The sequence below is a fragment of the Cyprinodon variegatus genome, unplaced genomic scaffold (assembly GCF_000732505.1).
Source record: "Cyprinodon variegatus isolate N-32 unplaced genomic scaffold, C_variegatus-1.0 Scaffold341, whole genome shotgun sequence".
Classification (NCBI taxonomy): Eukaryota; Metazoa; Chordata; class Actinopteri; order Cyprinodontiformes; family Cyprinodontidae; genus Cyprinodon; species Cyprinodon variegatus.
In genome coordinates this window covers 261,422-271,808 of record NW_015150794.1, presented here as the reverse complement: position 1 = coordinate 271,808, position 10,387 = coordinate 261,422, and the positions used below count along the sequence as shown (strand labels likewise).

General features: G+C 35.4%; 1 protein-coding gene across 2 annotated transcripts in view; it reads left to right on the top strand.

Annotated features, from left to right (window-relative positions):
* The window catches only part of LOC107091514 (rho GTPase-activating protein 6-like), a 93,304-nt gene that overhangs the window by 32,644 nt on the left and 50,273 nt on the right, over window positions 1–10,387 (top strand). The window lies entirely within an intron of this gene.

Below are 10,387 nucleotides of genomic sequence, written 5' to 3'. Positions count from 1 at the left end.
TTATTAAATTTCCTGTTGGAGCACTCTGGATTGTTTTTGGTAATTACATTGATCTTTATTTTTTTTTTCCCAATAAAACATACTTAAATAATTGTATAAATGTTATAAGGTCCTCTTGTGTCCCCTAGAAACAAACTTAATAACTTTTTTGAATTTCAAAGAATTCCACTGAGGCCCTATAAAGGTTTAAACTTACATTGAAGAACTGATGATGCATTAGTTTAAATAGTCTAATCCTGGTAAACAAGGACAATTTCTGGTAGGGGAGCTAATAGAAATACTTTGACTTGGACCCTTTATCAAACCCCTACTTCAGATCCATTCATGCCTTAAAAGTCAATACTTCTTTGTTCATCTTGGACTTTTTTTTTTGTTTAAATTGAGGTTGATAGTAATGAGTAAAAGTTACATTTACTTGAGTAACAATTTGAAAAAAAAACAAAAAACTTTTAGGAGTGGTTTTAATGTGCCGTACTTCTTACTTTTACTTTACTATTGTAAAGTATATATTTTTTACTTTTACTTCAGTAAAAAATAGGTTAAAGTAGTGCTACTCTTACTTGATTACAATTTTTGGGTTCTCCACCCACCTGTGATCTTTCCTCACCTTACTTGAAGTATATAAACCCAACTTGGACCTGTGATATATGTGGCACTTTATGATTTAACCAGATCATACAGTCAAATTGATTCAAAGTTTTCTATCTAAGGAAAACCTGTTGATTGCATCGACTCATTGACTCTTCAGCAATCTCTCACACTAAGCATGCTTGTAGCGACAGTAGAGAGAAAAAACTCCCTTTTAACAGGAAGAAACCTCCAGCTGAACCAGGCTCAGTGTGAGCGGCCATCTGCCGAGGCCGACTGGGATTCAAGGAGACAGAAGCAGAGATACAAAAAGCAGCTGTAAAAGGCGACCCCGTCCAGGAAACACACAGCCAGGCAGACGAGCTCTAAACCAGCTCCCATGTCAGAGGATGAAGAGAGCACATCCAGCCAGTCACAGTGAGAGAAACAGGAATACACTGAAAAACAGGCCGATCTCCAACATCTATAAACAAGGATGTTGATGGAAGCAGCACAGCTGATATTCCTCTCCAGGACCAGATCAGGCAAAGCTACTATGAGAAAAAGCGGAGAGAGCATAACGTTAGAGATTGAACTAACAGATTGTGCAGAGTGAGAGAATAGAGATAGAATGAAGCAGAATGATGAAATGGGGGTCCCTATGTCCTCCAGCAGTCTAAACCTATAGCAGCATAACTATAGAGATATCTCAGGATAACCTGAGCCACTCTAACTATAAGCTTTATCAAAAAGGAAAGTTTTAAGCCTATCCTTAAAAGTAGACAGGGGGTCAGCTGATATTTAATTATTTGATAATTATGTAATTATTTGATATTCATATAAAATTATTTGATAGTCATATATATGTCGAAGTATAAATATAAATCCTGTATATTAACATTCAACTTTCTAAATTGTGGTTATCTTTCACTTTAAAAAGTACATAAAAACAATATTTTTTTATGTAAATGAACCCCCAGCAGTACACTCTAAAAGTAAAAAGCCCCTTTATCAGCCCTGATCGACTTAGAGAATCTGTAGTGTTCAGCTTGTCTTTAGTGATGCTTGCTGTCTGGTTGAGCATACTGCAGCCTGTAGGTGGTGCTGTAACCTAGACGTTCATGACCTGGTGTTTCCTGCTCTGGCCGATAGCATCAATTCAAGTGACTGTTGCCTGTGCATCATTCATCCTGTTTTGAAGAAGAGAGCTGGACTCAGCACTTAGGCTTAGGGACATGACCGCACAGTGCCACCTGTGACCTTTGACCTGGAAGTATGTGGCATGGTTAGAGGAAGAGATGACGGGGACAACCACTGTAAGATATCCATGAAATCAGTGGAACAAGTCAGGCAGGGAGGGGCACAGGTCAAAATGATTTCTACAGTACTAAGCGCTTTTCTACTGCAGGAAACAGAACAACTGTTTACTCATCAAATGAAGCCTTTCAACCTTTCTTTTTCATTCATTTTTTGTACGTATGTAATGTTTGATTTTGAGGCTTTGGCTATGAAAATCCCAAAAAATTTGATTTTGCCTAAGTTTTCAACAATAATGAAAGTATAAACATCATTTAGGACAAAGAAATGCCTTATGTACCAAAAATCTGATTTAAATACAGAGTTGATAATGAATAATTTAAAATTGCATAAAGTGGCAAACAATTGTCTGTATTGAAAGTATGCCTGGATTAAATAACAAAAAACAAACAAACCAAAAATAAAATGTAGAACTTGCAAAATTTAACCTATTTAATTTTTGTCCATAAAGAAATTCCCTAAATCAACGATTACTATCAGTGCCACATATACTATTTAAAATAAAATGTACGTCTAAGTAGATAGTCTTCTTTGGAAAACTAAAATTTAAAAAATAAGTTCAACCAATGGAGGAACTGAATATATAACAGCAGAGAGTTATTAAAAAGCAAATATGCAAACAAAACCATAAGTACATGATTTGAATTGTATTTTGTCAGGATAAACTTGGCTGCTAATTAGATACAACATATGATAATTTATTAAAAGAAAATTATCTATTTTTCATTTATAAATATATATTTTAACACAATTTGCCTTATTGTGTTTCTCTTATTATTAAAATATAGCTTTTTATTTTATAACTACTTTTATACACCATTTTATTTCTTGTTTTTATGATTGATTTATGAATAAATTTGGTATGATATGGTATAAAAGTTTCTGCACCTTAAAAACATTTTATGTTTTTATCTATCTGTGAAGACAATACGTCTCAGATATTCTAGCTTTTTATATTTATTTTACCTTTATTTTACCAGGAAGTCCCTTGAGATAAAATCTCTTTTTCGAGGGAGACCTTGCCAAGAGGCAGCAGTACAGTAAGACATATAAAAACACATAAAAACAACATAATAAAATCAATCATAAACTAGACTCTAGAATAACAGTTACAATTTCTTTGTGCAAGCGGTTTTCAATAGTGATTTAAAATACTGTAGCGGAATAAGTGTCCTTAATTGCAGGGAGTTTTGAATATTGTGCCACGACCATGGTGCTGCATAGAAAAAAATTATGTTTTTTTGCCAAGATCTGTGCTGATCCTTGGAATAGTGAAAAGAACACGACTTGAAGAGCGTGAGTTGTAACCACTGTTAGCTACAGACATGAGGTAACACAGGTATGGAGGGAGTTTACCCAGGATGGCCTTGTAAATAAAAGTAAGCCAATGATTCTGAGGCTTAGAGAGGGCCATGAAACCAGAGCATACATATCCAAAGTCATCTGAGTAATAGTTCGAATAGAATAAAGAAGAATAGACAAGAAAATTGATTTATTGTCCCACAATGGGGAAATTGTGGTGTAACAGCAACACAAAGATTATAGAAAAATGGCCACACAAATTCATTTTTTTTTAATAGCAGAGAGCGACTTTGTTGTATTTGCTGTGAATAAGTGGGTAAAAAAATTGTTTTAATATATTTTTAAGCAAGAAAGTGCACCTCAAAACATTGTTTGTGAAGTCAGTTCATTAAGATTACGATCCTGCCTTAAAATATTATTTCGTTGTCAGAGCCACACAGACCCCCACATACTGGATTCCCTGGGAATCCCCAGCAGAAGCTGACTCAGGCCGGGTCGCCTCTTGGAGGTTTCCTCCTGCTCTTTGTGGCGGCTGGAAGTAGTTAACATTTTTCAGGTATGTGGTACAAACTGCAGGCACCAAAATAATAAAAGCGAAGATATTTTGCTGGCAGGTTTTGAAATTTTAAGTTAAATTAGACGTTGATAAACTGTTCCAGGGAAGTGATCATAGCGATCTGCATCAGCAGTGCTGTGTCTGTCGCCCTGTCAGCTCCCAGATCAGCTTCTCTGCTCGGTTGATGTAGCAAGTTGAGCAAATATTAAATTTTTCCAACTCTAGCATCTGTTGCTTGTGAAATTTTTAAGATATGAGTTTCCAGGGGGAAAATTAGAGCATACCAAAGCTGTACATCCAAAAAACAGGGCGTAGGTACAATTAATCATTTTTTTTGGAAAGGGCATACAATGTACGCCCGTACGCATTGCTAGCTAAAAGCCTGATAATAATTGTTCACTGAAAAGAATAATGCAACCACCTTGGCATTTACTTAATCACATTTAGTTACTTTAACACAGTTGTTTCATGTTAGCAGGGTAGGACTTAAAAATCTGTGTTAAAGTAACTAATTATGATTAATCAAATGCCAAAAGTGGTTGCATTATTTTTTTCAGTAGGTCAGCGGTGGCTTTGGCCCTGGAACTCTCCCATGGCTGACCATGACTTGATCTCCTTCTTATTGTTGTTGAATCATTAACTCTAACCATTATTAAGAGAAGTCAGATTTGCTGTGCTTTAGATGTCAGTGTGATCCTTTTGGGACGTCCTGGATGAGTCGCTGATGAATCCTTCCAGTTGTTTTGCCAGACCAGCCTCTCCTGGGAGGGTTCACCACTGCTCCATGTTTTCTCCATTTGTGGATAATGGCTCTCACTGTGGTTCCCTGCGGTCCTAAAGCTTTGGAAATGGTTTTAAAACCACTTCCTGGCTGGTAGATCTCCATAACCGTGTTTCACATTAGGTCATCTTATAAGCTGGGTCAGGATATCATGTGTCGCTTTTATGACATTTTAGGCTGATCAATTTTCTCATGGAGGTTCTATTAATCAATTCCTGAATATATATTCTTTTTTTCCCCTGGTTTTTAAGGTTGTCTTTATGTGATATGATAGATTTTTGTATTTCAGAAATTTTGAAATGTGATTTTGACAAAGAAAAATCTCTATAGAGCAAGTACTTCACAGATCTGCAGATCTTGTTGAATTATACTGCAGATGTTTTTTTCATTTGCATTTTACTTCCGATTAGCCTGGAGATGGAAGAAAAACTCCACTGACTGCTTATAATCAGTCAGAAATTCTTTGTCCTTTGGTGTCTCAGTTGGTTTTGTTTTGCTTAGTCTTCACAGCATTTCTTATTGCTATAATGTCTATAGTTTTTTCTTTTCTTTGCTCCTTTACTGTGCAGCTTCTTCTACATTCTCTCTTGTATTTGTCAACATCACGTGATGTTCAGGGTCATAAAAGGCTGCTGTGTTGATCCACATTAACTTGGGCCTCACACATTTATTTTTCCAAGTTAAATGTTTTTGTTTGTAGCCTTTAGACGTGTTGACAGACAGTTTTTTGGCATATTCTCACAGATATCGACAATACCAAAAAATTACAAAAAAACACCCAAAAAAACGCAGAGCTACATGCTGGGAATTCTATTCTATTCATTTATAAATGTATCTTTTAAACTCTTTAGTAAAGTAGGTTGAAATAATATTATGGACTTTCACAGATTTTTAGAGACATTTTGATAAGCAAGTAAACAGGAGATGACATAGTCTTACAGGCTAACTACATTTTTATGATCAGATTAAAACAAATAAATCAAAATACAGCACTGATATTGTTGCAAATCTAATAAACTAATTATGGTAATTTTATAGAAAAGAAGACTTTGACTTGAACAGATTTTTTAAACATCAGCAGAAGGACATTGTACCTCAGCTTGTGCTGTAAAAAATAGCAAAAACACAAAAATGTTGTTGATTCTTAAAGTTCGGAGGGCACAGAATGGACCTTTTCCAGGTTCTAAGAGAAGTTTATTGATTTACATAATTAACCCACATACTTAGGGTTCATTATTCAAACAATCGGAATAAGGAGTACTACATTGCGAGGGCAAGAAAACAAAACAAAACAAAAAATCAATGTGTGCAATAAGTAGGCATGTTGCAGGTGATCTGCAGAGCTGCAAAAGTTAAGACGAATAATCCAGTTTAGCCCAGTTTAAACTAGCAGACTGACAGTGCTACAGGGAGTTAAGGAGTTTATATCAATATTAGAAGAACTGTGTAACGTCTACACCATGGGGTTATTTACAAAAATAGTAACTGTAATACAAATTGATATTATTTATTGTGCACTTCACATAAGTGTCTAAAGGTGCTACAAAAAACTAAAAAAACAAAATAATAGTTAAAAAAATAAGATTAAAAATAATTTATAAAACCTTCATAACCATCATAAAAGTTCCCTTTTTTAATAAAACTTATAGGTTTGATAAACCCCTTATTACCATTTGCATATCCTCCACCCATAAATACGTGCAGTCTGGTCATTAGAATTTGTCACACACCAAAAAAGCTTCTTTTCCTTTAAACTACACACGAAAAATCACTTTACACTTTCAACGAAGATCTGCTCTGCAGGTGTTAATAAGTTTTGCACATTTCCTAATTCACACAAACCATTTGAAGATCAGGCCCTGAATGTGACCACAGACCAGCTGTTTACTTGTTTATTTGAATCTTTCCCCTAAAGTTGGAAAAATGCCACACTGACATAAAACATAGATTAAAACATAGAGTTTTTTATTTGAACTCTTACCCTTTTACTTATTGTCTTTGTTTATTTTATATTTTAGACTCCGACAAGTTTTATTGGCATTTTGTATACACAAAGTGTATACAAACGAAAATTCGTTTTGTACAGCTTTCAAGACATCTTCATTTCTTTTCATTTCTTAAAATGCAGCAGTGATCAAATCTAAACAGTGTGGGAGAAAAAACATGCAATTGAAATGGAAGTTCAGAGCATGAAATATATATTGTGCAATTATGCAGCATTTTGGTTTGGGGTTGTCAGTCTGCAGAGTCTGTGACATGATTTAGAGTTTTCCCAGCAGTTACGCAGTCTGATGGCGGTGGGGAAGAAGCTGTTTTTTCCTGATGTTCTCTGTAACACTTTGGGATTTGTATAAATATAAAGTGCATTAAAAATCCAATGTATTATTGTTATTAACATCATTATTTTTAAGTGTTTAGAGGGACGCCATTCAAAGAGAGGTTCCGCTTAAACTACAATTCTCATCTAGAATATTATTTTATTCTGACTGAGCCAAAAAATCTGATTGTGTTCATATGATGAGTTTTTATTTAGATCAGCCCTTTATTCCAAGTGCTTTTGCTCATGTTAAAATTTCAAATGACTTTCAATGACAAGATTTATGTTTGACCTTTGACCCTCTCACTGCTACTTTTGAACACTAAGATGTTAAGGAGCAGAAGTGGTTTAGTTTGCTTGTCATATGTTGTTTTGAAGGCCTTCTGTTACAAATCTATTGTGGTTTTTGAGTAATATCTTAGTTGCAATGGAATTTAATTTCCAAGTTAGCTGAAAAGGAATTGCTTAAGACATGAAACAGCAAACCCAAGCTTTTCAAAGAGCAATACTGGACCAAAAAAACAACAAAAACAAATCTGTCTGGAGCTGCAAAGATGTTAGAGTCTTATATAAGCCTCGTATGGCAACACAGGCTCTAAGTGTATTAGCCCACTATAAAACAGGACTATATGGGTTTAAATATATAATAAGATTTCATGATTAAATGTTTATCCTGGAGAAAATGTCACACCATTTAATGCTTAAAGTTTAAATTCTATAGTAGCACGAGGTGAGGTAGGAGCAGTGAACGCTCTCGCCGTGTGGAGTAAACGCCGCTGCACCGCCCTTCACCGTGCGGTTTGTATGTATTAGGTTTTGCTGCATTGATGAAATTATAGAAACACGATAAAGGAATCTTTCTATGGTGGATGTGTTTCTGTTAGTGGAGTTAATTAAGTCATGAGGAACCAAGCAGGAACTGACATCCATAAGGTCAGTGCTCTCTTACCCTGGAATCCCACATCCTCAATCACCAGCGTTCATTGGTGTGATTTTTATTTTGAGGATTTGGGGAAAAAATGGAAGAAAGTTTCCATCCCTGCATCAGAGTGCTGCCTGTACGATCTATGGACGGTTTTCTATGCTTGCAACAAAACTAGCAGCATTAGTGGAGTTTTGAGATGCAATCCATTTCTTAAATCTATCTTTCCTCTCCTCTAATTTATCCATTAGTTCTGCAATCGCACTTTTTCTCTCACATCCATCTTGGTAGACAGCTGCAAATTTAGCATGCCTTCCCTGGAAATGCCTTTCCAAATTACTTTTTATTAGTTGACACCTTCTTATTCAAAAGCAAACATGCAGGTAATCCTTCTGCATTGGTAATGAAAGCAAATGATTCGGTTCATTCTTCTTTAAATCCTCTTTCCTCATCAGCTATCTTCTTTTTTTTCCCCTTTGGGCTCCATGGCCTGAGACACACCCGCTACTTTTCATTTACAACAGCTACCTGCCTGGCACCGCGTCGTGCTGGAACATGTGCTGCAGGCTATGAAGCAATTTTTCGTTGACGGAAATGTGTACATTTATTGCTTAAATTTATTTACTATACAAATTTCTTACATCATTGGAAAACATAATGAATGTTTGATTGACCTACTGCACAAAATAAATACATCATTTTCAATTTTCATATCACCACTGATGAGCCTCATGGGGCTCTGGACCCGTAGGTTCCCTGGTTTAAGAACACACATTTTTTTTTATCTAATAGAGAACGTTTGGGCAGAGCTTAAAATGTTTGTGAGTTCAATAAAGCTGATTAGGTTTTTGAGGGGGTTGGACAAAGATTCCAGAAACTATTAAAAAGAAAATTAATTTATTAGTTTACTGAAAACTTAATTATCTGATTTGGATTTTTGTTTTTGTTTTTTTGAACCTCCAAATTCCTGTTTCCCTTAAAAGAAAATCTTTCTGTTGATTTAGTTATTTTCTTTTCTAGAAGTAAGTGAAGTGTATATATATGTGTGTATTTAGTTTTTTGTTCCCACATATCCAACGTCATAGAAGTGGTTTAATTCCAGATCAATTAGGAGACATCCAGGTCAGATCAGGGCAGCTTTTGACGCACACTAAAATAACCTACTAGTTGATCATCTCTCACTTGAGCAGATTTCCTCAAGGCTTTTTTTTTCTTTCAGCAATGCTCTCCTCCCTGTCCTTTTTATAGACCTTTTATCCTGTCACTGTAATCCTCCTGGTCATTTGCTCCCTCCCTCCTTCTTCTTCTCTTTCTTTATCTATCCCTCCTAACTTCTTCTTTTCCCTTCCTTTTCCAAGCTGCCTTACATCAGTACCAATACTCTTCCCTTCATCTGTATCTGTTCCACCTCCAGCAGCAGTTAAATATTTCTATGTGGTCACTGAGCAATAGACCCGATTTTAACATTAATAAAACTAATACGGTCGTGGAAAACAATTAAACTTTTCCCCTTCTTTGGGTTTTGGTTTTTTTTTTTTTTTTTTTTCTTTAAGGCAACCTTGTTTTTGTTCTTGTTTTTTCTTCTGTTAACCATTTATTCCTTAGGACTTCAATTCCGTTAAAAATTAATTGAATAGAATAACACAAAATGGAAATAAGACGAATGAAAACTCAAATATAAAACTTAAACAGAACCAAAACCATGACATACCACCTCTCTACTCTGCTTCCCTCTATCTCTTTGCTGTCATCACTGATTCTGTCCAGGAATTTTTCCTCTAGAGAACTTATTATCATATTGATGATAACTATAAAACTATAACATTGTGTATAATTTATAAGTCACTTTAGATGAAAGCATCTGCTAAATGCATAAACATAAACATTTAAGATTATTTTAACCTTTGTTTTTTCAGTAGACTGATTTCAGAATTACACAAGTGAAAATAGATCAGTGTTTTGGGCTGGTTTAACTGGGATTGGATTATTCTAAAGTGATTTTTGATTGTTTTCATGGTAAATCTAACAAGCAGATAAAGCATTGGGAATTTGCCATGTTAATCTTGGAGGCATTTTTCATTTTCCCTTATATTTTTCTTCATTCTTGTCCATCTAATGCTTGTAGCCATTTTTTCCACATCCTCCTAAGTTGTTTCTTCACTATGTCCATAGCCTCCATGCTGTTTTGGAGATTTCAGAATACTTAACCCTCCTGCAATCACCTGCTCACCTCAACCATCCCCTGTCTTTTTAGTTTTCTTCCTTCTTTGATCTTTTGTTATCCTTCTTTTATTTTCTCTTTCTTTTTGTCCAACTTGCTTCTTTACCTCTCATTTCTCCCCAAGGTTTGCTTTCGATCATTAGTTACTCAGATTCCTGCTTATTTTAATGTTTTTTTTCCTTTATTCCATCCATCCATCCATCCATCCATCCATCCATCCATCCATCCATCCATCCATCCATCCATCCATCCATCCATCCATCTGCTAACCTCTTGATTTTCTCTCCTATTCAGTCTATTACAGTCCTTCTCCTCTGTTTCAGCATCCAGCTTCTTCTGTCGTTTCTCCCACCTCTCTTCCCTCCTATTTTGTTTGTGTTGTCAGTCCCTAGAAGTCAAGTCAG